Raw genomic sequence first — 26,616 nt, forward strand, 5'->3', positions numbered from 1 at the left:
TGATATTAATAAATCTATTCAAGTTTTCCTCCACATTCTTGTATGATTGATGATATATGCATTTGTGTGGTCAATATATATCTGGTCCTATATTGTTTGTGATAGTAGATCTCTGTTCTTGGATAGTGTTATACTGCTTTGATTCCATAGGTGCTCTTTGAAGCTGGGTAGACGAGGAAGCGAGTGGCAAAGATCTATCAGAAGGGAGAGGAATCAAGCAAGGAACCAAGTGCAAGATAGAGGTTGGTCTCCTTTATTCCCCTCTTATCTACTTCTCATAAAGGAAAACAAAAGTAGTTTTAGTTTGTTTGTTTCTAAGATAGCTACCAGTCTTAGTGGGACTAGCAGCTCTGCATAGACACTAGATTTCCCGATAACAGAATCCATCCATCATTGGCATCCTGGTTGCACCCACTACCTTCTGCAGTGTACAATCCATCCTTTTTAAGTGGGTAGTTGTCTTTTAGGGATGCCCAGTCGAGGTTTCAAAATTCAATGCATAACTTTATTTCCCCTTTCTTCTTCTGGACAGGGACCAAATAAGCCACCCATTTAGAATACCTTAGAGGGACTATGATCTTGGCCTGCAACAGATTTCTTACCTCCCTTTCAATGGAGGGGAGTAAGAGTGGGTTTATTGGTCTGAGTTTTTGTTTGCAGGGCTTTATCCCACTCTTCAGAGGGATCTTATGTTGAATAAAATTAGTATCAAATGATTTCAAATCATCATATGACCAAGAAAATACATCTTTGTAAGTTATGAATAGATTTAAATACCTTTGTTCGTATTGTAGGGGGCTTAATCAGGACAGCTTGATCATCTGAGGCTCCTCCTTGAACCTGATGTTGTATTCTTCGACCTCCTCATCCTTCTCAGGGACCAATGGTTTGGATGCTATGTCACCTTTATTGAAAATCCTTTCTAGTGGAACAATTCCATGAGGGATGGTGTTCCCTTTAAGTTGCAATTTTTTTTTCCCAACCACCGTGTCTTTCCACGAGGTGGCTCCTTGTTTAGCTTCTTCTTCTTCCTGGTCAATGGTAGAGAGGGAAAACTCCCCAACAACTTCTAGTAACCTTTTTACCTTCTCATCATCTTCAAACACCTACTAGTGCTTTATATTGTCAGGTATTGAAGGCATGTGTCTGACTTCTATCTCATATTTGAGGAATGGATTTTGTGGGGACCTGAAAGTACTTGTAGCTACTGCAAGAGAGTCAGCCATTATGTTCTCTTCTCTGGGCAGAAACTGGATGTTGAAGGCCAAGAAGAAATTGTCAATTAATTCCCACACTTCATTTTGGTATGTCCTCAGCCTAGGATGTTTGGCCTGGCATTGATTTCTGACCTGCCTCACGACTAGTTTAGAATCTCTGTAGACTGTCATGCATTTTGTAGTATACCTAGGGAGGATAGTATGGGGTACAGAGGGAGGTACCCAAGGGAATAATGTAATAATGGGATGGGCCATAGTTAATTGGTAAGCCCATGGTATTAGATATATGGTATTCAGAGAACCATGGTTCTCCTCAACTGAGTCAGTCAACTACCACACTGAAATCCTTTGACGGGAGAACCTACAAACCTTGTGGGATTTTGAATTACCTGCAAATTGAACTAGGGGGGGGGATTGTGTCCATAGAATTTGAAGTTATTAATGGACCTCTCGATTACAATATTTTATTGGGACACACACGGTTTTATGTTATGGTTTCCATCTTTTCAACCTACGTTCATATGATCACCTTTCCTCATAGAAGTGGGATTGTAGTGATAGTCCAAATCACCTTTTCTGCCTCTGATTCACATGTTACTCAAAGTGTCCCTCTTGTAGGAGAAACTCTACAATCATATCATAATGTCGGAGTTGGATTGTTGAAGGATTCTTCACTTATGGGAACCTTCTCACTCCCTCCTCCTCTCCTTCCTAATATCTCATCTTCGATAGCCTATATCAACATGATATGATCTTCTACTATCATGCATGATCCATGTATTGTAACAAACAAAACTAACATCCAAAGTTTTGGCGACCGAATTCTATTAAGCCCTATTGAGCTATATTACGAAGCCATTTATTCGGCTTGTGTGGTTCCTTCTTTTGATTTGATTAATTGGGTGGAAATATCATTGGATTATGGCACATCTTCTAATCCTTTCTCTTGTGTATTCCCTACCGATGAAAGCATCATGGAGCTCATGATGTCGAATGATGTACCTTGGGATGAAAATCAGCATCATTCCTCCTTACCTGATTCCATTGAGGATAGCCTCAATGATGTATACTCGCCCCATTTTGTCGAACTCTATGAATTCCATGTCTATTCATGAAGTCGATTCAGAAAATAATCTTTCAAATATCAAAGCCACATACCTCTTGATATTCCTGTTAAGCCTGGTGTTGTCAAAATGATACACATTGGAGCATCTTGTTCTCCATCCGAGATCGAGACTTATTGAGCCCTTTTTTGTGATTTCTAAGATGTCTTTTCATGGACCTACAAGGGGATGGTAGGTATTGACCTAAATATAGTTGTACATGAAATTATGACGTATCCTGATGCCAAACTAGTCTAGCAGTGCTTCCGTCCAGTCCATCCTAAGAAGGCTACTGGCATTAAGGATTAAGTTGAAAAGCTTCTTCGATTTGGTTTCATATACCCCATTTTTTTAACTGATTGGGTGTCGAATGTAGTTATTTTCATGAAGAAATAGAGCACCATTGGAGTGTGCGTCGATTATCGGGATGTAAATCGTGCATGTCCAAAGGACAATTATCCTACCCCATTTATTGACCAGATTATTGATGACTACATTGGCTGTGAAATTTATTCGTTTATGGATGGATTTTCGGGCTATAATCAAATCAACATTCTCCTGGAGGACCAACCTAAAACTGCTTTTATATGTCCCTGAGGCATTTTCGCCTATGGGAAACTCTCGTTCAGTCCAAATAATGTTGGGGCCATGTTTCAACGCACCATGGATTATACTTTAAATCATGATGTCAATCACATCGTTCAACCATATTTTGACAACCTCCCTGATCACTCCAAACATCAGGTTGATCACCTGATGCATCTTCAAGCTATTTTTCTTAGTTTTTGACATTATAACATTTAACTTAACCCACACAAATGTGTGTTTTGTGTCAATTTCAGTTAAATTCTAGGTTTTTTCATATTAAGACAAGGAATTCGTATTGATCCCCTGAAATTGCAAGCAATCGTTGATTTTCCTACACCTTCTTCTCTTCTTCAGTTACAAAGACTCCAAGGGAAAGCTAACTTCCTATGGAGATTCATCCCTAATTATGATAAACTAGACAAAGGATTCACTCCCTTTCTAGAAAAAGGGGTTCCCTTCCATTGGAATGATGCTTCTTAGAAAGTGTTTGATGCTCTAAAAGATGTATTGGTTTGGGCATCTCTTCTTTATCCCCCTGACTATTAGCACAACCACTTCATGTATCTTGCGGATACCATTTCTACTATAGCAAGGGTATTAATCCAAGAACATGATTTAGGGATTGAACATCCCATTTATTATTTGAATCGGAACCTTAATGATACCAAAAATCATATATTCCCATGTAGAAAAGTTAGCTTTGGCGATCATTCAAGTCGTCCAAAGGTTTCGCCATTATATCTTGATTCAAAAAACTATGGTCATTTCAGATTGCAACCCTATGAAATACATTTGGTTGTGTCAATTTTTGGGGGGCAAGTACTTGAAATGGATTTTCATTCTACAATAATTTGACCTGGAGTTTATCAAATCCAAGTCAAAGAAATCCTTGGTTTTCATAGAACTAATGTGAGATCTTCCTTCACATGATTCAAAATCTACATCTAAAGATTCTATTCTTGATGAGTCTTTGTTTCTGATCTCATCATCTCACCCATGGTATGGATATTTCCTAATTTATCTCCAAAGCCAAACTTTTTAGTCTAATACTTCTCGCTCTGAGCAATAACGTATATGTTACCAAACCCTAAATTATATCATCATTGTTGACACCCTTTACCGTCATGGTATCGATATGATTTTATGAAGGTGCCTCACACTTGAGGAGGCCAAAAAAGTCCTGAATGAATGCCTCTTGGGGGCATGTGGCAAACATTTATCTGGTTATGCTACCGCCCAGAAAATTTTAAGTATTGGTTACTTCTAGCCCACCATCATTCGTGATTGCATTCTCACTATCCAGAAGTGTCATGTGTGCTAGATATATGATTGTAAGGCCCATGTTCCACCCACTCCGTTGCATCTCATTATCGCTGTTGGTCCTTTTGCGAAATGGGGTATCGACTTTATGACATGTAACCCTCACTCGGTTGGGGGGCATGGTTATATTATTGTCGCAGTTTACTACTTTACTAAATGGGTCCAAGCGTTGCCTACATTTAACAACACTAGTGAAACAATTGCATAGTTATTTTTCATTCACGTCATCACATGGTGTGGTGTTCCACAAGCAATAGTTACGGATCATGGAAAACATCTCCAAAATCACATGATGACTGAACTAATGGCTAAGTTGGGACTTTCCCGTGAAATTTCCACTCCCTACTATCCTCACGCTAATGGATAGGTTGAGGCTATTTGTTAGAGCCTAGATTGACCTCAGGCTGAAAGAACGCAATCCTAGAGTAACCACAAACCAAGCTTAACCTGGTAGCTAGCCCTACCAGGTCGGGAGAGGGCTCTCTCCTTGTGAATATCAATCAAGATGACTAGATCAGATATGGATTTTAGGCTAGGTATAGTAGCTCTAGGGTTTTTTGATTGATTTTGTTGGTTTTGTTTCTGGATCAAATGAAGTCAGGCAGTTTTGGGTTCGGGAAATTAAGTCAGGATGCAGGGTGTTCTATGGGGTGAGGTAGGTAGGTGCTTTGGCACTTGAAATTGAGTGAGATGATAGGTCTAAGACTAGTGAGGAGCTGAGGATGGCATGCAAAGATCATGTATCCTTCTCAAACAGTAGAAAACCTAGAAAATTGAATGGCTTCCCAAGGCAGAGCACTGTAAATAATGAGTTCTACCTATATATCTTGATATCGTTCAACTAGAAGTAATGAATTAGATTGTGGCACACATAAAAAATGAGAAAAATTGATAACATAAGAAGAAACTATGCAAAAACACCATACCACAAGTATCCCATAAAAATAGTTGCAAATCCTGGTTTATTTCCTTGCCAAACTGCTGATAAAGGTGTACAATGTAGCTCAGAGCATCCAAGAGAGTCCAACCTCACCAAATGACCAAGAACACACATAATATATACATATAAACCACTCATTCTAACCTTCAGGGGTCGAATCCAAGAGACAAGGAACTGTTACAACCATTTCTAAACAAAAACAGGAATATATGCAGAGTAACAGCTTGCCTCTATAATCATGGAAACTAATTCATTCACCCCCAAACCATATCAAACTGATGAATCTACCCTCTAAGATCATTTAAAAATTACATTTACATACCATGGCATTAATTACAATCTTAAATTCATCCATGAAGAGAGAAAAATTCAACTTGCAGTGAAACACGGCAAAAACTAGATTTTTAGGCAAACTGGCTCTATGCACAGCGCCATTAGTTAGGTGCATAGCGCCTCTTCACAGCCACTTTTGGAGGCCTTCCGCTTAGCCAAATTGAGCCCATGATAGCTCACTGGAAAGGTATTCCTGTCTGTTTTCTGTAACATCTTAAATGTTTTCATTTGGAGGTCATTTTCCCCCTCAAAAGTGAAATCTCCCAAGGCTGCCTCTGTGTGTCCAAAAAGAGGCAAAGAGGTCATTTTTTGGTAGTATTTAGACCTTTTGGTGATCTATTTTTGCTCAAAAATTACTGAGATTTTTTGGGTTTGATTCTCTCATCATGATTAATCTATATATATAAGCCATTCCTCCAAAAACTCCTCCAAGAAAAAGCGCAGCGGCACCAGAAATTTTCTGTGTTCAAAATTTCAAAATTTCAAAATGACAAAAATTTATCAAAACTTGCCCAGATTTGGCACAAGGCACCACCATTAGTTTCTTTGATGGGATAGTGAGGCTTCAACCAATATTTTAAACTTATCTTGCTCCTTTTTTCTCCTTAAGGCCTTCCTCAACCTAGCCTTAAGCTTCCTCATTCTTATGTTGCAGATCTTGTTGCGAGTCATGTAGTGGTAGGCCATGTGGCGAAGCATCTTCTTGTCTCTGTTGGCCTTCTCAATCAGCCCTTCAAGGTGCATGTTGACCTTCTCAATCCAATTTTCCCGGTCATGTTCAATCTCTTGCTCAATGGGAGTCAAAGTGACATGATCCTCTTTGTCACTTTGCCTCTTCAGTTTCAACATTTCAAACTCCATTAGGCTTTGCTTATCCTCCAATTGTTTGTTCTCTTTCTTGTTCATCATCCATATCATCCTCATTCATCTTCTCTTTGCCTTTGCTTTTCTACTTATTTCTCTCCATGGAACTATCACCGAGTGTCTCTTCCTCATAGTCATATTCACTATCACTTTCCATTGTTTTCCCTTGGTTTTGAAAAATGTGGTTGTATATGGATGGTATGTGGATAATAGTATGGAAATAGGATGGAGGAATGGAATGGGCAGAGTGTATGGGGAAGGGAGTGTGGAAATGTATGTGTGAACAATGTTTAGGGATGTGAGTAGGGTTTAGGGATGTGTGTAGGGTTTAGGTAGTGAGTAGGGTTTGGGAAATTTGTATGTGGGAATGGGATTTAGGGAAAATATATGAGGGAATGGGGAAAATGTATGAGGGAATGAGGTTTAGGGAAAAATAGAAAATGGATAATATAGCAAAAAAATAAGAGAGTGATCTTGTCAATTTTATGAGACAATTTGTGTGAAAACTAGGGTTTTGACTTTGTGAGTGAAAGAATCACAAAACTTGATGTAAAAACCCTTTTCAACAAGAAACATTGATGTACTTACTTGAAAAGAGGTAAACTTAGATGATTGAGGAAAATTGGGTGATTTGGAGCAATTTGGGGCTTGGCTTCTAGGTGCATAGTGCCTCACCCAAGTGCGTAGTGCCCGTGTAAATTTACACTGGGAATCACTGCTAGGTGCGCAGCGCTGGCCTCTGATGCGCAGTGACTTTTTGTAGCCCACTCTTGAAGGCCTTCCCGGTTTCAAAATTGGGCACGTGATAGATCACTGGAAAGCTTGGCGAGTCTACTTTCCATAACATCTTGAATTTTTCAATTTGGAGTTCATTTGCCCTGTCAAACGTCCAATCTCCCAAGGCTGGTTAAAATGTGCAGAATAGGGATGGATGTTAGGAAGTAGGGGAAAGTCGAATTTCAAATATTGAGTGAGGGGAAGGAGTCCAAAAGGGCAAAACACAGGGCTAGCCTAGAAAATTGTCACATTGTAGCAATAAGCTAGGGTTTGTGGGATAATGATGAATTTGAGGGATATTGGTGATGGGAAATGCTTAAGAAGGTATATTAAGGATAGGGGAAGGTGTATGAGCATCAGGATACAAGTTTTTTTAATGATTTGACCATCCAAGAAAAATTACCTTTAAAACCCTAGGAGAGGGAAATGAGCCTTACCCAAGTACAACTGAAGCACGAACAAGGTGTAAAATGACCCATTGGAACCTGAAATGATGACGACAACTTTTTGAATGATGGTACACTCAGCCAAATGGTGACATGGACTAACACTTGGAAAATTTTGAAAGGAGTGAAAATAAATCCTAGACCTAAGACCTAGTGACAAAATTTGACTTTGACACCCTAAGACCACTTTGTAAGAGCATGTTTGATCACTGGTGGAGGCTTAAAAGATTGACACTAACATTGGCTCCATTGGGGATGGTAGCTCCTTGGAGGTTCCAAGAACACCATTGACCAAGTAGCCTTATCCATTGGGCATGGAGTCAAAAAACAAAAACCAATCTGAAATACATGACTAAATACTGATGACTCAAAGACACAAACTGAATTTTACTCAACTAAAAATTGACTCGATACTAAAACACAACTGACAAACTGGGAAATATGCTCAAAATGGATCTTATTCAATAAAACCTACTCTAATTGTTCCATTCATCACCTGGTCAAGTGAAATGAAACAACCAATGCAACCAAGTAAGCATTCTGGCTGCTGTTTGAATTCTCCTCAAGTTCTTGCTTATGAACAACAAGAGAGAACTACTAAAAGGAAACTCCCATGAAAACTTGTAAAAAGTTCCAAATTTTCCCATATTGAATAATATGGATTCTCTATCTGACTCCAAAAATACTGCATAAGGATCTTGAAATTCATATGCACTGGGACTTAGCTCATCCAATGGATTACTTTTCTTCTCCTCATACCATGAATGCAAACTTTCATTTGAGCTTCATGATGAGACTGCTGCTAAAAATGACAAAGAAACCGGCTACTGGATCAAGTTTGTATCAATACTTTTTTCAAGCTCACAGTTAGCTAATGGAGAAGGACTTTGACCGCAAATATCATCCAACACATCAGCTATTGGATCATGAAAAGCTTGAAAAGGTTGTTGCAACCCATTTTATATTGGTTCTAATGAGATTTCATGATTTTCGACAAGCTTCTCATTTGAATATATACTATGCAAATTTCCCTTCAAAAACTAAAATGATTCAAAATAGAATGGTACAGAATCATCTTGCGTCATTTGATCATATGTTCCAGCTTCCAAGTCTTCATCTGCAACCGGAAAATCAATGGCATTCAGGGGTTGCAAATCTATATGTGAGAAGTCTTGAACAAGGATTTCATTGCCCTCTAGATGGTCCAAATCAAAACTTATCGACAGTTTATTTCTGATTGCATGAAAGTTGTCTCTGATGAACTGAAACGAAGTAAAACAAAAAGGCAAAGATCCTTCACTTACTTCAACATTTTCTACACTTTCCTCCTCACTTCCATAGCTGATATGTAATGGTTGATCATTGTATTCGAGCTGAAAGTGAACTTCCTCCTTCCACAAACCAGCTTCTGATTTGTCTGTAAGATTAGCTTCTGTTTGGAGAACATAATCATCATCATACTGATCAAACTTAGGGAAATTATCAGTATAAAACACATCATCAAGCATACATGTCAGATCAATAGATCTCTCTTCTCCAAGATGATCTATAAAACAATCATTATTAGATCTATGACAACTGGGACAAGAAAGGAAATGTTTTGGATCAGCCACTTGTTCTTCTTCAATCAGTGAGCCATGTTCCTAAACATCATACTCATTCCTTGTCATGATCTTTTGCATCATCTCTTCCACTGCACTTACCAAAATGTCAAGCTTTACCTCTAAAGATGTTGATTCCTCTGGATCTATGCTCTTCATCTCTTCTTCCTTCAACTTTGCCCTTCTAATCAACAATCTAGCCTCTAAATCTACTGCACTGTTTTGCATCTCTTCAAGTGTTGCAAGGTTCCTTTCCCTCAACTGAAACTCTATTTCTGAATAAAAGGCATCTGGGTAGTGCAAGAGAGAGGATCCAGGAGGAGGTATTATATTAACAGCCATCGAAAAATAGACTTGGTTAAATCTGGCTTAAATTGTTGTACTGTCTCCCCTGGCTGTCTTTTCAGCTGGTTATACTCTTCTAGAATTAAGAAAGGGTTTTGTCTGACCACCCACTTGTCGAGGAAAATTTTGACAAACTGTTGGAAATCTGAGATACTTGCATCAAGCAGGGTTTTGAACCAACTCTTGACTTTTCCTTGCAAAGAAAGAGCAAAAATCATAATACTGACATCCTCTTCATCAACTTCAAAAAGGTCAATAAAAGACTCAAAATTCAGTACATGTCTCTCAGCAGAGATGTTGTCACAGTCACCATCAAATCTTGGTAGATATAGGTAATGATTTTTAGGGAAAGCATGGGATATAGGAGGTAAAATCATAGGTTTGTATCAATCTAGAATTTTAAAAGGTATAGGAATATGTACAGAAGGTGTAGAATTAGTATTGGTCTCTTGAGGGTCGTCAGTTTGAAGATGCTCATCATAAAATTCGGAAGAAGGGTCTTGATCAAGATCAAAGGCATGTGAACATTTTGTATTCGCAATCCCCAAAGGGAAAGAATCAAATGCAGGTCTAGGATATTTTCTCAAATACAGTATACTTCGTAAAGCCTTCTTGACATTCTCGGGAAAGGAGAAGAAATAATTTATAACAAAGAACATAATGTCTTGGATGAAATTCCAACTTGAATACCTGATCTTGCCATATTGTCATTTCATGTTTCTACTGGTCAGGCTCATCCTCCAGTGGAGTCCTTGGATCTGATCTCGAAACTGATTCAATGTCGCCAGGTGAATTATTTCAGCCTTCCAATGTCTGATCGTTTTCCACCATCAACAATCAGATCTGAACTTGATACGTTTTACTGAGGAACATAAAAATATGTTCCCTAGTATGGTCGCCACTATGTTAGAGCCTAGATTGACCTCAGGCTGAAAGAAGGCAATCTTAGGGTAACCATAAACCAAGCTTAACCTGGTAGCTAGCCCTACCATTGGGAGAGGCCTCTCTCCTTGTGAATCTCAGTCAAGATGACTAGATCAGAATATGGATTTTAGTCTAGGTATAGTAGCTCTAGGGTTTTTTTATTGATTTTGTTGGTTTTGTTGCTGGATCAAATGGAGTCAAGCAGTTTTGGGTCCGGGAAATTAAGTCAGGATGCGGGTGTTCTATGGGGCGAGGTAGGTAGGTGCTTTGGAACTTGAAATTGAGTGAGATGATAGGTCTAAGGCTGGTGAGGAGCTGAGGAGGGCATGCAAAGATCATGTATCCTTCTCAAACAGTACAAAACCTAGAAAATTGAATGGCTTCCCAAGGCAGAGCACTGTAAATAATGAGTTCTACCTATCTATCTTGATATCATTCAGCTAGAAGCAATGAATTAGATTGTGGCACACATAAAACATGAGAAAAACTGATAACATAAGAAGAAACTATGAAAAAACACCACACTACGAGTATCCCATAAAAATAACTGCAAATCTTGGTTTATTTCCTTGCCAAAGTGCTGATAAATGTGTACAATGTAGCTCAAAGCATCCAAGAGAGTCCAACCTCACCAAATGACCAAGAAAACACATAATATAGACATCTAAACTACTCATCCTGACCTTCAGGGGTTGGATCCAAGAGATAAGGAACTGTTACAACCATTTCCAAACAAGGAACAAGAATATAGGCAGTGGAACATCTTGCCTCTATAAGCATGGAAACTGATTCATTCACCCCCAAACCACCTCAAACTAATGAATCTACCCTATAATATCATTTTACAATTAAATTTACATACCATGGCATTAATTACAATCATAAATTCATCCATGAAGAGAGAAAAAGTCAACTTGCAGTGAAACAAGGCAAAAACTGGATTTTTAGGCAAACTAGCTCTATGCACAGTGCCACTAGCCAAGTGCATAGCACCACTTCATAGCCACGTTTGGAGGCCTTCTCCTTAGCCAAATTGAGCCCTAGATAGCTCATTTGAAAGGTATTCTTGTCTAGTTTCTGGAACATCTTGAATTTTTTGCATTTGGAGGTCATTTGCCCCCTCAAAAGTGAAATCTCCCAAGGTTGCTTATGTGTGTCCAAAAAGAGGCAGAGAGGTCGTTTTTGGTAGTTTTTTGAACTTTTGATGACTGAGTTTTGTTCCAAAATTGCTGAAATTTTCTGGGTTTGATGCTTTCATCATGCTAAATCCAAATATATAAGCCATTCCTCCAAAACGTCCTCCAAGCAAAAGCACAGTGCCACCGGCAATTTTCTGTGTTCAAAATTTCAAAATTTGAAAATGACAAAAATTTATCAAAACTTGCCCAGATTTGGCACAAGGCACCACCATTAGTTGCTTTGATGGGCTAGTGAGGCTTCAGCCAAGATTTTCAACTTATCTTGCTCCTTTTTGCTCCTTAAGGCCTTCCTCAACCTAGCCTTAAGCTTCCTCATTCTTATGTTGCAGATCTTGTTGCGAGTCATGTAGTGGTAGGCCATGTCGCGAAACATCTTCTTGTCTCTGTTTGCCTTCTCAGTCAGCCCCCCAAGGTGCATGTTGACCCTCTCAAGCGAATTTTCCTGGTCATGTTCAATCTCTTGCTTAATGGGAGTCAAAGTGACATGATCCTCTTTGTCACTTTGCCTCTTCAGTGTCAACATTTCAAACTCCATTAGGCTTTGCTTATCCTCCAACTATTTGTTCTCTTTCTTGTTCATCATCCATATCATCCTCGTGCATCTTCTCTTTTCCTCTACTTTGCTGCTTATGTCACTCCATGGAACTATCACTAAGTGTCTCTTCCTCATAGTCATATTCACTGTCACTTTCCATTGTTTTCCCTTGGTTTTGAAAAATGTGGTTGTATATGGATGGTTTGTGGATAATAGTATGGAAATAGGATGGAGGAATGGAATGGGAAAAGTGTATGGGGAAGGGAGTGTGGAAATTTATGTGTGAACACGGTTTAGGGATGTGAGGAGGGTTTGGGAAATTTGTATGTGGGAATGGGATTTAGGGAAAATATATGAGGGAATGGGGAAAACGTATGAGGGAATGGGGTTTAGGGAAAAATAGAAAATGGATAAGATATGAAAGCAATAAGAGAGTGAGCTTGTCAATTTTATGAGACAGTTTGTGTGAAAACTAGTATTTTGACTTTATGAGTGAAAGAATCACCAAAACTTGATGTAAAAACCCTTTTCAACAAGAAACATTGATGTACTTACTTGCAAAGAGGTAAAATTAGATGATTTGAGGAAAATTGGGTGATTTGGAGTGATATGGGGCTTGGCTACCAAGTTTGTAGTGCCTCACCCAAGTACGCAGCGCTTCCCAGGTGCGTAGCGCCCGTGTAAATTTACACTAGGAATGACTACCAAGTGCGCAACGCCTTTTTGTAGCCCACTTTTGAAGGCCTTACCAGTGTCCAAATTGGGCATGTGATATCTCGTTGGAAATCTTGGCAAGACTACTTTCCAGAACATCTTGACTTTTTCAATTTGGGGATCATTTTCCCTGTCAAAAGTCCAATCTCCCAAGACTGGTCAAAATGTGCAGAATGAGGCTGCCTAAATGCAGAGTGTTGTTGCAGTAAACTTTTTAAGGTCTTCCTCAACTCCAAATTGAGCTCATGATAGCTCATTGGAAAGCTCTTTGTGTCTAATTATTATTTGACTCATCAAAAAAGTCATTTGGTCATTCCATCTAGGATAAAAATTGATTTAGGTCACTCTAGAGGTGCAACAACCCTCCTAAGGCAAATGATGTTTTTGACATTTCTCCCAAACCATGAAACCTGTGTAAAAACTGAAAGAGGTTTTTCTTCTTGGGTCAATGATGGACAAAATCCTCTCTCACATTTGTCAAATTAATCTTCTATTTCTCAAAAACATCATTTGAATAAAACATATCCCAATATGTGGAACAGGGGATTTGTAGAAATGAAGGGAAATGAAGGGGATAAGGGGCTTCTAAATTATTGAGAAAATTTTGGAGAATAGGGAGGGATGTTAGGAAGTAGGGGAAAGTGGAATTTCAAATATTGAGTGAGGGGAAGGGGTTCAAAAGGGCAAAACATAGGCCTAGCCTAGAAAATTGTCACATTGTAGCAATAAGCTAGGGTTTGTGGGAAAATGATGAATTTGAGGGATATCAGTGATGGGAAGTTCTTAAGAAGGTATATTAAGGATAGGGGAAGGTGTATGAGCATCAGGGTACAAGTTTTGTTAATGATTTTACCATCCAATAAAAATTACCTTCAAAACCCTAGGAAAGGGAAATGAGCCTTACCCAAGTACAACTAAAGCACGAACAAGGTGTAAAATGACCCATTGGAACCTAAAATGATGATGAAAACTTTTTCAATGATGGTACACTCAGCCGAATGATGACATGGACTGACACTTGGAAAACTTTGAAAGAAGTGAAAACACATCCTAGACCTAATACCTAGTGACCAAATTTTACTTGAAGACTCACTGAAATGACAAAATTTGACTTTGACACCATAAGACCACTTTGTAAGAGCATGATTGATCACTGGTGGAAGGCTTCAAAGACTTACACTAACACTATCAAAAAATTTCTTAAGATGATGCTTCAAGGCATGGTAGGGGTCAACAAATCATACTGGAATTTGCTCATTTATGTTGCTTTGTCGGCATACCGAACCTCAGTCATAACTACTACCGTATTAACACCCTTTCAGTTATTATATGGTATGGAAGCTATATTCCTAATTGAATGTGAAAATTCATCATTGAAACTAGTTATTGAACTTCTTCTTGCCACTTTTGTAGAGGAGTGTCTTTTACATCTAACTTGTGTAGATGAAACTCGATGTGATGCTTCTATAGCTAATGAAGCTCATAAAAGATTCATTAAGGCACAATATGAAAAAAGTGTCAATCCTCGTGTCTTCTTGGGAAGGAGACCTTGTTTTGTTATATGACCAGGACTCTGATAAGCTAGGTTTAGGAAAATTTCAACTCATGTGGCTAGTTCCATATATTGTCAAGCAAGTCCTTGCAAAAGGGGCCTACAAGTTAGTATATTTTGATGTAATTCCTCTAACGTGGCCTAGAAATGTGTTGTACCTAAAAAAATACTATGCTTAATCTCAAGTGTATGTTCACTGTGTACATACTATCTATAGGTGTGTTGAGTGTATTTACAGTGTGTTTTTTCAGAGTTTTACACGGTTTCTATTGATTCTTTTTACATTTGGTTTGTAGATGTCAGTATCCCTTGAAACTTTCATTGGTTATGCTGATGGTGCCAGTCATAGTACTCGGAACCTATCTTCTGTTGCATGGGTTATATTTGCTCCAAATGGTGAGTTAGTGTGTCTGCAAGGGATTTTTATTGGTCTCTCCACCAACACCATCGTTGAGTATAGCGCAGTGGTCGAGCTATTGTCTAATGTTATTGCACATGGTATTCGTTGTCTATTCGTTATAATTGACTCACAACTCGTAGTAATACAACTTTATATCATCTATTCAGTTATAAGCTCAACCCTTATGCATGGTTTTAATATTTCGCCTTCTATAAAGACATTTCGATTTCATACAATATGAACACATTTCTAGATATCTAAACACATTGACAAATGACCTAACTTATCATGTGTTATATATAAATTTGCAACGAATGTAATTAATTTTCAATCCACATCACATCATATTGAAAGTGAAAGTACAATAGAAACCCAAAAACACTGAATGTATGTATATTAAGTTTGGTTTTACAAAATTTGTGCCCGAGACTCATATGGCTACATCGCCCATATGAAAAAATACATGCAGAGATCTAAGTAGACAAATCAACGGTGCTCATGATAAAATGAAACTGTGCAAGCCATATTGCATAGTAGTCGACCAATAATACTAGGCACTCCTATAATGTATCACTGCAGTCATAGTGGAATATGGTCGTCTGCGGTTTCATCAGTCTCATGTGGCAACCCTTCCATGTGGTGCTCTACCTCTGATAGGATCTATGCTACATCTGGATCTCGTAGCATATCTCGTCTTACTACAGCAACTCGTGTTGGTTCTATTTCCTCCTCCTATTGCCATTCCCCTGCACGACAGAGATATGTAGCATCGATAGGTCGAACTGGTCCCACATATGCATGAAACATCAATAGTTTAGTCTCAGAAACATCAAAAAACATTAAAAAAAAATTGTAAAACTTTGAAAAAATTAAAAAGGTCAAAATTTCTTACCTAAAGCACCCAATTCTTCACCCTTAGTAAGCACAAGCCGAGGGTCATCACCAAAATCCATGCTTGCATGAGGATAGTCGTTGATCATAATAAATTGTTTGTGCAGCCATTAGAAGAAGACTGGTGAGAAGTTGATCGTCGGTAGCCCTGCATGTCTAGACATGTGATCTATCCACCTCCTCATCTGTGGCGCCCTCGGATCAATAAGCTCGAGTATAATCTGTTTGGATTGAAGTAATGGAACTCGTTCTAGTGCAAAGGAAACTAAGATCGCACTGTATCCAAAGTTCTTTAGTTTTCCCTCTTTTGCTTTAGATAGTTGTTCTTTCATATTGACCAAAACTCCCTTGCTCTAGTTGAAAAGTGTTGGCTCTAGGCATTCCAACCCATATTGAATGTATGGTCAGCTTGCTACATGTAATGTTCAGCTAATTGTCAATCTTGCAATAATGAATAGGGTTATTCTCAAAGGTAATTAGGTCATGTATTTTATGTTGATCTTTCCATCCTTAGTTGGTTGGGCTCGAGGTCTACAATATAATCTTTCATTGTCTCCCCACCACTTAACCCACCTAAGAGAGATATGGGGGCATCCCTCATAGACATTTTACCTTTATCTCGAGAAAATATTCCCCAAACCTAAACACTTGTGCCTGAACATCCCATTAAGAAACAGTGTATTTCAATAACTCCATTTGTTGCCTCATACGAGGAAGCCAGAAGAATTTTAGTAATCCACGGTTCTTTAATGCCGGGATGGTAGCAGGATCATTTGCTGCATTCAAATCATGTTCCTCATGTTCTCTTTTTCCCCACGAAATCCATTTATGCTGATGAACCCCTGAAACATCAATAAGAGATTCATTAGGATAATTTGTATGCAAAAAACTTGACATATTTTGAGGGAAAATTGTTATACAAGTTTTAATTTTGCACCCAACACACCCTAGAAGAGAAAACTAGAGTGTTGCACCCCTGCCTGCAATGTATGATTGCTTAGGTGCAATACACTTTTCGACCATGCAGCCCTGCATTGGTCCTAGGGCAGATTTTTGGAACCCCGAGGCCCTCAAAAACTCAGAAATGTTGCATGAAATCATAAAATAGAACTATGGAAAGAGAGAGAAAGGTTTTAGCTCCTACCTGGAAGCGACGATGCTCGAAATGGTTCACCGGATTAGCCACAATTAGCTGCACAAAATCGAGGGAAAAAATACTCAGATCTCTCATTGTTGAAGCTAAATGTGAAATGGTAAGAATGAACAAACATTTTTTAGTATATATGGTCATATTTTCATTATTTTATTCATATCTAATGTTTTGACCTAGTCATGATTAATTATTACTATGAAACACTTTAATCCTTTATGCGTTGTTCTGAGTAGGTTGATAGCTCTTAATGGATTTTATTCTTCTTTAAACAAGTTATTTTGACCAAAGAGTACACTTTTATCTCTTTTTCGAGTTCTTTAAACCTACAAAAAGGAACCCCTTGGATTCCTCTTTCAACTCCTTTCAGACTCCCAAAATATGAAAAGATTGTCGAGCACTTGCCTTTTTGAACTCGGAAAAGTAAATGAAAAGACGTCTACTCAGTATAAGTTTAACCCTTTTCCGGACTGAGATAGACCAACTAGGAAAAAGGAATACCTTAGTCTAACATGGCTAAAGGGTTCTCTTGAGTATTGTTTTCTACCTTTTCAGACTTGAGAAACTATCTAAGAAAAGGGACATCTAGAGTTTCTTTTTTGCCTCTTTTTCAAACTCTCTAAACATGAAAAATAATTCAAGTTTTACCTTCGTTGGACTCGTTAAAACATAAAATAATGATGGACTTGTCGAACATGACAAGGCTGAACCACTCCTTCTCAGGGTTCGTTAAATATACTTGGAGGGACTCATCCGAAGGAAAAACTTGCAGATCAATCATATGTTATCCTTCTCAAGTTCGCTAAAAAATAAAGGGGCACTGACGAGTATGGTTGGTGAAATTGTGAAAGCAGGTTACTCCATTTTTTAATGGAAGTGAGTCGCTCTTTAACATGACACTCTTCCACTTAATCTATGTGATTGTTGGGTTGCGTAATCTGCTTGTGTTTTGGTTATCATACCATTTTCAGAGCCTCCATTTTAGTTTTGGGTTAATGTTGCCAACTCCATTAAGTGTTATCGGTGTATTCAAGAGAAGTCATTCAGTTAATATCTTTTACCATACTCTTAATCCTTCATTCCATGTTTTCCTTTCTCGATCCAGTTTCGTATCAGCATCATTCTGTCTCATTCATGATACTTGTTTCGTGTTGTTTATGGGGGATACATCAAGGCCCTCCTGTGATGGGTCACTTCCTTTCAACATCATCACATTATCCAGGAAGTTGACTTAGAAACACCCTTTGGTACCTTGGTGCTTTCATACACTAATGTCAAGTTTCCTCACTCCCGGTGACAAGTTTACATCAATGGCCTTTGACCATAATATTCTGTGTGGTGTTCGACATCAACTCATTTATTCACACCATATGAATTGTAATTGAGTACCTTGAGATCCATTAACATCATTGGTGGATTCTATCGCATCCGTTAATAACTTACATCATTGGTCGGCAATCAGATGGTGTCTACCATGTTTGACCTCAGCTCACTGATTCACATGGTTAGACTCGTACGTTGGTTGGTCATGTGAATGAGATAAAAGACCCCAAATCTATTTTCCTCCATCTGGCTTGCAATTTGAGGATTATACAGAGATCACTGTGTATGATGCCTATGATTATATAGGCAGTCATCCAATCATGGATCCACCATCAGCCATCAGTGGACATGTCTTTTGATCATTGTACATGTTATGTTAGTTTATGTGCTAAGTATGGGTATGCCTCCCTCAACAAAAAGATGTCATAATGTAAATATATTGTAACAGGAGACAGTCTTGCCAGTTGTTCTTGATCCCAACTTGTCACAATATAAATCACTTCAGTCATCAGTCATCATCCCTGACTTTGCACTTTATGGGGCACTCGGTTATAGGCCATTTTGTCACATTCGACTAATAGGCCTTCTAATGGGATCAATCAACATCATATTCCCCTTTACATCAAAATTGCACAAATCCCTATGCATGACTCTATCATTCCCCATAGTTTCTTCCCTAAGCTACATTATCTGAGCCAATTTTAGGACCAACGCACCCTGGCCTCTTGTTGGACAGCATTCACCTACAGGTTACTCCACAGTGGCCTATGTTGATCACCTACAGGTTTCTCCCCTTTACACTTGTGTTGGTCCTAGAAATTTAGGAAAAAGAGAGAAAATCTTGAGGCCTTCATTTCCATAAGCTTCCAGGATCTGTTGTAACCATTTATTTCATATAAAACTTCCAAATCCTATCCTATCCTACCTTGGAGTTTCCATCCCTTATCCATAGATCTCATCCTCCCATCAAGAGTGGATCTAAAACCTTATATTGGTAATTGGATAAGAACTCCCAACTTACCCCACTCCTCTATATATTTACAGCCTTCCATATGCAAAAGGTTGTTTTTGGAGAGTGATTCTACCCTTATGTTGCTATTGTGAAAGTGATATTTTCATGTATTTGGGGTGATTGGAGGTGAACTTTGTGACAAAGAAAGGACAAGTCAACAACTTTGAGGAGCTCTTCTACAAGATCAACACCTATTTATGGTTATAACTCACTCCATTTATATCAATACAAATAGTTCTTTGTTTTCCTATAGGTGATGTCGTTATTTCATATATTTCTATACCATGTTGATCTGTTGAATAAAGTAGATATATGATGCTACATAGATCTCATAGTTTCTTGTCTTGTGTTGTTTGGTTGTCCAGGTTCTAATTTTGGCAGCTGAAGCTAGGATTGAAGCATTCAAGCTAAAGGAGGATCGAAACATATGACAAATTCCGGTAGATTTCATCCCCTCATCTAATTACTTTAAGGAAAACATCGGGTCTGTTGTCTCTCTATTGTTCTAGGTTAGCCACCAAACCTACAGGAGATACTTTTTTTCTGCAATCGTAAATCTCACATAACAACACGGCCCATAGTATTTAGTATTAGGGGGATCAATGTTAGTGATATAATGAGGAGTGTAGAGGAGTGTTGAAATCATAATAGGAGTCATAGTAGCACAGTCAGTAGTAGCATAGTTTTCCGAGTAGATATTTGCAGACACAGTTGATTCAGTTTGTTTTTTGGGTGCTTCTTAGTTGCAGATGTTGCAGTTGCAGCAACAAAAGTGAGAGGTTCTGCATGCAGTACATTCCAAAGGTGCTAGATCTGGGTAGTTGAGAATCCCTTTCTTGCTAAGAGGGAGTGTTGAAAATGCAGCAAGAAAGTAGCAATTTGATTTTTGCTTTTATTTGTTAGGTCCCTATAATACTAGTGATTACCCCATTAATATTGTAGTTATATCCCTTATTTATATTGTTGTGCCCCTATTATCCCCATATTGTTATTACTGTGCCCCATAGAATCCCTCTATTGTTATTTTTGTGCCTTTATATTATTATTGTTAGGTCGACTGGGTTATATTGTGACTCCTTAGACTCCTAGATATAGAAAGGAGGTTTTTTCATTTGAATAATCAAATAATCATTCATTTGTGTAATGTAAAGGAGGTTTCCCCCTCGAAGAGGCTGAATTCTAAGGCGTTGATCTTTCTTTTCTATCTTTTTGTGAGCTGGTTTCATAACATTTGGTATTAGAGCTATGGATTCTAGGGTTTCACTACTCCAAATAGCTCATCGTGGCATTTTCGCTATAAATTTTTTCTATGATGTTTCAGAAGCAAAAAAAAATACCATTTGAGACGAAAACGCACTGAACCTTGGGTCCAAATTTTAGAGATTTTCGCGCTATATTTGCGGATATATGATCTGAGGAAGTTGGTCTTTTCACAGACTCCTGAATTACATTCCAAACAGGTGACCTCGGGAAAATTGTCATAACTTTCTCTCTGAGCATCAGATTGAAGTTTCATAAGAAGGTACAGAAAGAGGATGGACTTTAGTTTCTTGTATATATTTTCAAAGCCAAAGGTCGAAACAAGGACACGTGGCATGTCATACAAGTTCGCTCTAGTGAACTAGTCTATAATCAGGTCACTGTGGGAGATTTGGCATAACTCTTCCTTGGAAAATCCAATTTGGATCAAACTGGTGGCATTGGAAAGAGGAAATAGAGGGCTACTGTAGGTAACAATTTCAGAACTGGATGATCTGAAATTATAGAGATACATCAGAGGCAATATCGAGCTCCTACAAAGTGAAAAAAGGTGTGTAGATTTTTTTAAATTTTTGCTTAAGCTTGGTTTGAAAAATTATTTTGAAGTAATTCAAAGGGCATAGTAGAGCATTATTATCAGTAATTGATGCCCTGAGGGAAGAAAATGCAAACACCTAGTAAGCAACCTGAAAGCTCTAGCATGACTCATGAAGAAGAGGAAGAAATGATGCATGATATATCAAAATTACAAGACCAAGTGCAAAAAATGTCACTCTCACAAAAGCTAACAGAAGCTAAGATAAATGGCGTGGAATCTAAGATAAAGGGCATGGAAGCTAAGATGGATGATTTGAATATAGATTTGAAGACATATTTGAAGAGAGACATGGAATATTTGAAGACAGATTTGAAGACAAACATGGCATATTTGAAGACAGATTTGACAAATTTTCTACAAGAAATACTTACAAATGGTGAAAGGGTAGTAAAGGAAACTCATGATGTGAACAAAATAAATGTTAATCATGATTTCATAGACTCTAATGTTGGATCGAAGACCCGGCATATTCCAAAAATCAATATGAGGAAGTTTGATGGCAATGATCCCGCAACATGTATATTACAGATGGAGCAATTTTTCGATCTCAATAATGTGCAAAACACACAAAAGGTATGTATTGCAACTTTATATTTGGAACCAAATTAGTTTTTATGGTATCAATGGATTTGATCGCGTAAACAAATTATCACTTGGGCAATTTTTACGAAAGAATTGACAGCACATTATGAGGATTAAAAAAGCAACACTTTTTTTAGCCAATTGATAAGTCTCAAACAAAAGGGTTCAATAATGGAGCACATTGAAGAGTTCCAAAAATTGAAAATAAGGGTAAAAAATATTCCAGAGGAGCATAGGATTGATGTGTTCATAGGGACTTTAAAGGATAATATCCAACATGATGTTCACCTTTGGGAACCTGACTCATTAGAGAAGGCATTCAGGTTAGCAAGAAAAATGGAAAGAAAAATTATGGCAACCAGGAAGCATACCACTCACAACTATAAAGATGGAAGTGTTGTTGCCCCTAGTCTTCCACAACCTATAAGGTTGACACCACAAAAATTGGAAGAAAAAGGAGAAAAAGGGCTTTGTTACACTTGTGATAGAAAATACACTAAAGGTCATAAGTGTGCTGAGAAGAAAATATTCTACATAGATTGTGAAGAGGAAGAAGAAAATGAGCAAGAAAGGTCAAAAGAAGAGGATATACTCTAGGAACAAAGCCTAGATAAAGAAGAAATGAATCTGACCATATCTTGTAATGCATTGGCGGGAATTACCACTCCTCAAACCATCAAGATAGAAGGACAAATCAAGAAGAAAAAGGTAATAGTGTTGATTGATTCAGGAAGTACCCACAGTTTTATTCATTGTAAGGTAGCAAAAGAATTGAATTGCTTCCTATATCCAGCACCAGAGTGTCAAGTTATGGTTGCAAATGGAGGAACAATAAATTTCTCTGGAAAGTGCCATAATATCAAGCTATCCATGGGAGAATATGTATTGACTAGCCATTGCTTTCTATTCCAATGGAAGGTGTTGATGTTGTACTAGGAGTCCAATGGCTACAATCCTTGGGTACAATAGCTTTTAATTTTCAAGAACTTTTAATCAAATTTTCTGCGGAAGGAAAGGAAGTTGAATTGAGGGGTATTTCAGGGAAACCAAGAAAGATAATCAGCTCTATTGGTATGACAAAGCTTCTAAAAAAGGAACAAAGAGGTGTAATTGTACAATTATGTTCACTAGATGTTTCCACATCAAAATCATCTATTTCTCCATATCTCCAAAAAGTCTTGGACAATCATTCCAAGGTATTTGAGACTCCCAAAGGTCTCCCACCTATTCGTGATCATGATCATGCTATTCATCTGATTCCAGGAAGTGTTCCTCCAAACATCAGGCCGTACAGATATCCCTATGCCCAAAAGAGTGAAATTGAACGTATGGTTGCAGAAATGCTAGAGGCTAGTATAATTCAACCTAGTCAAAGTTCTTTCTCTGCTCCAGTAGTATTGGTGCACAAGAAGGATGGATCATGGCGCATGTGTCCGAATTATAGGGAGCTCAACAAGCTCACTACTAAAGATAAGTTTCCCATTCCTGTCATTGATTAATTACTGGATGGATTGCATGGATCAATTTACTTCACCAAGTTGGATCTTTGTTTAGGATATCATCAAATCAAAATGAAGACTGAAGACATTCCGAAAATAGCATTTAGAACTCATGAGGGTCATTATGAATTTTTGGTCATGCCTTTTGGCCTTACCAATGCACCTTCTACATTTCAAGGTTTTATGAATTCCATTTTCAAACCATTCCTTAGAAAATTTGTGTTAGTATTTTTTGATGATATACTAATCTACAACAAGTCTTGGAAGGATCATGTTGAACATGTTGACAGGGTGCTACAACTATTGGAGGAGAAACAGTTATATGCAAAAAGATCCAAATATTTCTTTGGAGTACAAGAGGTGGAATATCTGGGTCATATTGTATCTCATGAAGGAGTTAAGGTAGACCCTAGCATAATTAAATCCATTAAGGAATGGAAAATCCCCACATCCATAAAGCATCTGCGAGGATTTCTCGGGATGATAGGGTATTATCGCAAGTTTGTTAAAAATTATGGGAGAATAGCAGCACCTCTAACAACATTATTGAAGAAAGATGCATTTTCATGGACTCCAGAAGCAAAAAAGGCCTTTGAACATCTTAAAGAGGCAATGTGCCAAGCACCGGTCTTAGCTACACCGGACTTCACAAAAACCTTTATTATGGAATGTGATGCTTCAAGAAATGGAATTGGTGCTGTTTTAATGCAAGATGAAAGACCAATTGCTTTTGAAAGTCATCCAATCAAGGGAAAGTTTTTACACAAAGCCATTTATGAGAAGGAAATGTTGGCAATACTACATGCACTTAAGAAATGGCGACCCTACCTAATGGGAAGACACTTCAAGGTAAAAACGGATCATGATAGCCTTAAATACTTTTTAGAACAAAGATTATCCTCTGAAGAGCAACAAAAGAGGGTCATAAAGATGTTGGGTTATGACTTTGAAATCATCTACAAAAAGGGGAAGCAAAATGTGGTGGTAGATGCACTCTCAAGAAAGGATGAGGATGTGGAAGCATTGTTGTGCGCTATTTCTATTATCCAACGAGATTGGATAAACAAAGCAAGGGAGGAATGGAAGAATGATGAAGAAGTGTGGGCACTTATTCAAAAGTTACAACAAGATTCCAGTACATCTGACACATTTAGCTGGAAAAATGATTCATTATGGTACAAAGATCGCTTATACCTTTGTAAGAATTCCCAACTCAAACAAAAGATTCTTATGGAATTGCACATTTCTCCCTTAGGAGGGCACTCAGGATTTTTAAAAACTTACCACAGGGTTAAGAAGGAATTTTTTAGGGATGGCCTTAAATTGGATATTCAAAAGTTTGTGGCAGAATGTTTGGTTTGCCAACAAAATAAAGTTGAAACAATTAAGACCTCGGGTCTATTACAAACTTTATCCATTCCAAGCCAACGTTGGGAGGAGGTTTCAATGGATTTTATCACAGGTTTACCCAAGTCTGAGGGAAAGAGTGTCATCATGGTGGTAGTTGACAGACTTACCAAGTATGCACACTTTTGTGCATTATCACATCCATTTAAAGCCAGTACAGTTTCTACTGCATTTATGGAAACAATTCAAAAGCTACATGGAAACCCAAAGATTATTGTAAGTGACAGAGATCCCATTTTTACTGGAATTTTTTTGACAGAATTATTTTCTTGTCTCTGTACTCAGTTAGCTCATAGCTCATCTTATCATCCTCAATCTGATGGGCAAACTGAGATAGTAAACAAATGTTTGGAAGGATATCTTCATTGCTTTGTATCTAATAAGCAGACACAATGGGTCAAATGGTTGCCTCTGGCTGAATGGTGGTATAACACTTCCTTCCATACAGCAACAAAAATGACCCCATTTATGGCACTTTATGGATATCAGCCACCATCCATCACATCATATTTAAGAGAAAATTCTAAGGTTCGAGCAGTGGAACATCACATCGAGCATCAACAACATGTCCTCCAACTCTTAAAGGATAACCTCGTGTTGGCACATAATAGAATGAAACAACAGACAGATCAACATTGCAGCGAAAGAAGTTTTGATGTAGGTGATTGGATATTCCTACGGCTACAACCATATAAACAAATGTCCCTCAAGCAAGCTAAGAAGGATAGTAAATTATCACCAAAGTATTACAGTCTGTACAAGGTGTTGCAAAAGATTGGTACTATGGCATACAAATTGGAGCTTCCTGCAGCTTTTCAAGTGCACCCGGTTTTCCATGTTTCATGTTTAAAGAAGGTTATAGGGGACAAGCTCCCAGTTCAAACAATATTGCTAGAACTTGACGAGGAAGGAAAAATTATGTTGGAACCAGAAGTAGTCACAGAAACAAGAACTTGACAGCTACGAAATCGATCAATTTCGGAGTATCTCATCAAGTGGAAGAACTTCTTCGCTGAATATTCCACATGGGAGGATGAGAATTTTATACAGAAGCATCCAGAACTACTCAAGCATTGAGGACAACACTTTTTTGAAGGAGAGGGGCATGTTAGGTCCCTATAATACTAGTCTTTACCCCATTACTATTGTAGTTATATCCCTTATTAATATTTTTGTGCCCCTATTGTGCCCATATTGTTATTACTGTGCCCCATAGAATCCCTCTATTGTTATTTTTGTGCCTTTATATTATTATTGTTAGGTTGGCTGGGTTATATTGTGACTCCTTAGACTCCTATATATAGAGAGGAGGTGTTTTCATTTGAATCATCAAAGAATCATTCATTTGTGTAATGTAAAGGAGGTTGCCCCCTCGAAGAGGCTGAATTCTAAGGCATTGATCTATCTTTTCTATCCTTTTGTGAGCTAGTTTCATAACATTATTAAATTGAGGAAATTCGAAATTCCATATCAGCAAACAACTTGGAGGAGTTAATTGAGGTGATATGGCACTTGTCACTTAGTTAAGAACACTCAATTTGAGTTAATGAGTTGAAGCTAATTTTGCTTGAGTTGATTCCTAGAAAAGAGGAGTCTAACTCATTTAATTCGAGTTAGGGGCATAAATTTCAGTTATGTGCAGTGGATTCCTAAATTTTAGGAGCCTAAGTTGAGTTAATTTCAATTGTAGCAATTTAATTCAATTAAATTGAGTTATGGTCAATTAAACTAGTTCTAATTGTTGGAGGAACTAGTGGAAGTTCAAGTTGCGGAAGTGGAACTTCAACCAAGCTAAGTGATCATCCATATCACTAATCAGTTGGCCTAAATTAACTCATGCATGCAAATAATTCGAGTTACCCAGTTGAGATTGGAGTTCAAGGGAAGTGTAGTATCAGTGGTAAACTATTCCAAGTTGTACAAGTGGTGCATGCAGTCAAAGAATTGACCTAAAGGAATTATGAAATCCAGATGAGGGAATTTTCTAATTAATAGGGGCATAATTTCGAGAGGAACAACGCAAGGAATTAGGAGCT

This window comes from Pinus tabuliformis, chromosome 7 (genome assembly GCF_031772625.1).
Source record: "Pinus tabuliformis cultivar Carrire ecotype Pingquan chromosome 7, CPIR1, whole genome shotgun sequence".
Taxonomy (NCBI): domain Eukaryota; kingdom Viridiplantae; phylum Streptophyta; class Pinopsida; order Pinales; family Pinaceae; genus Pinus; species Pinus tabuliformis.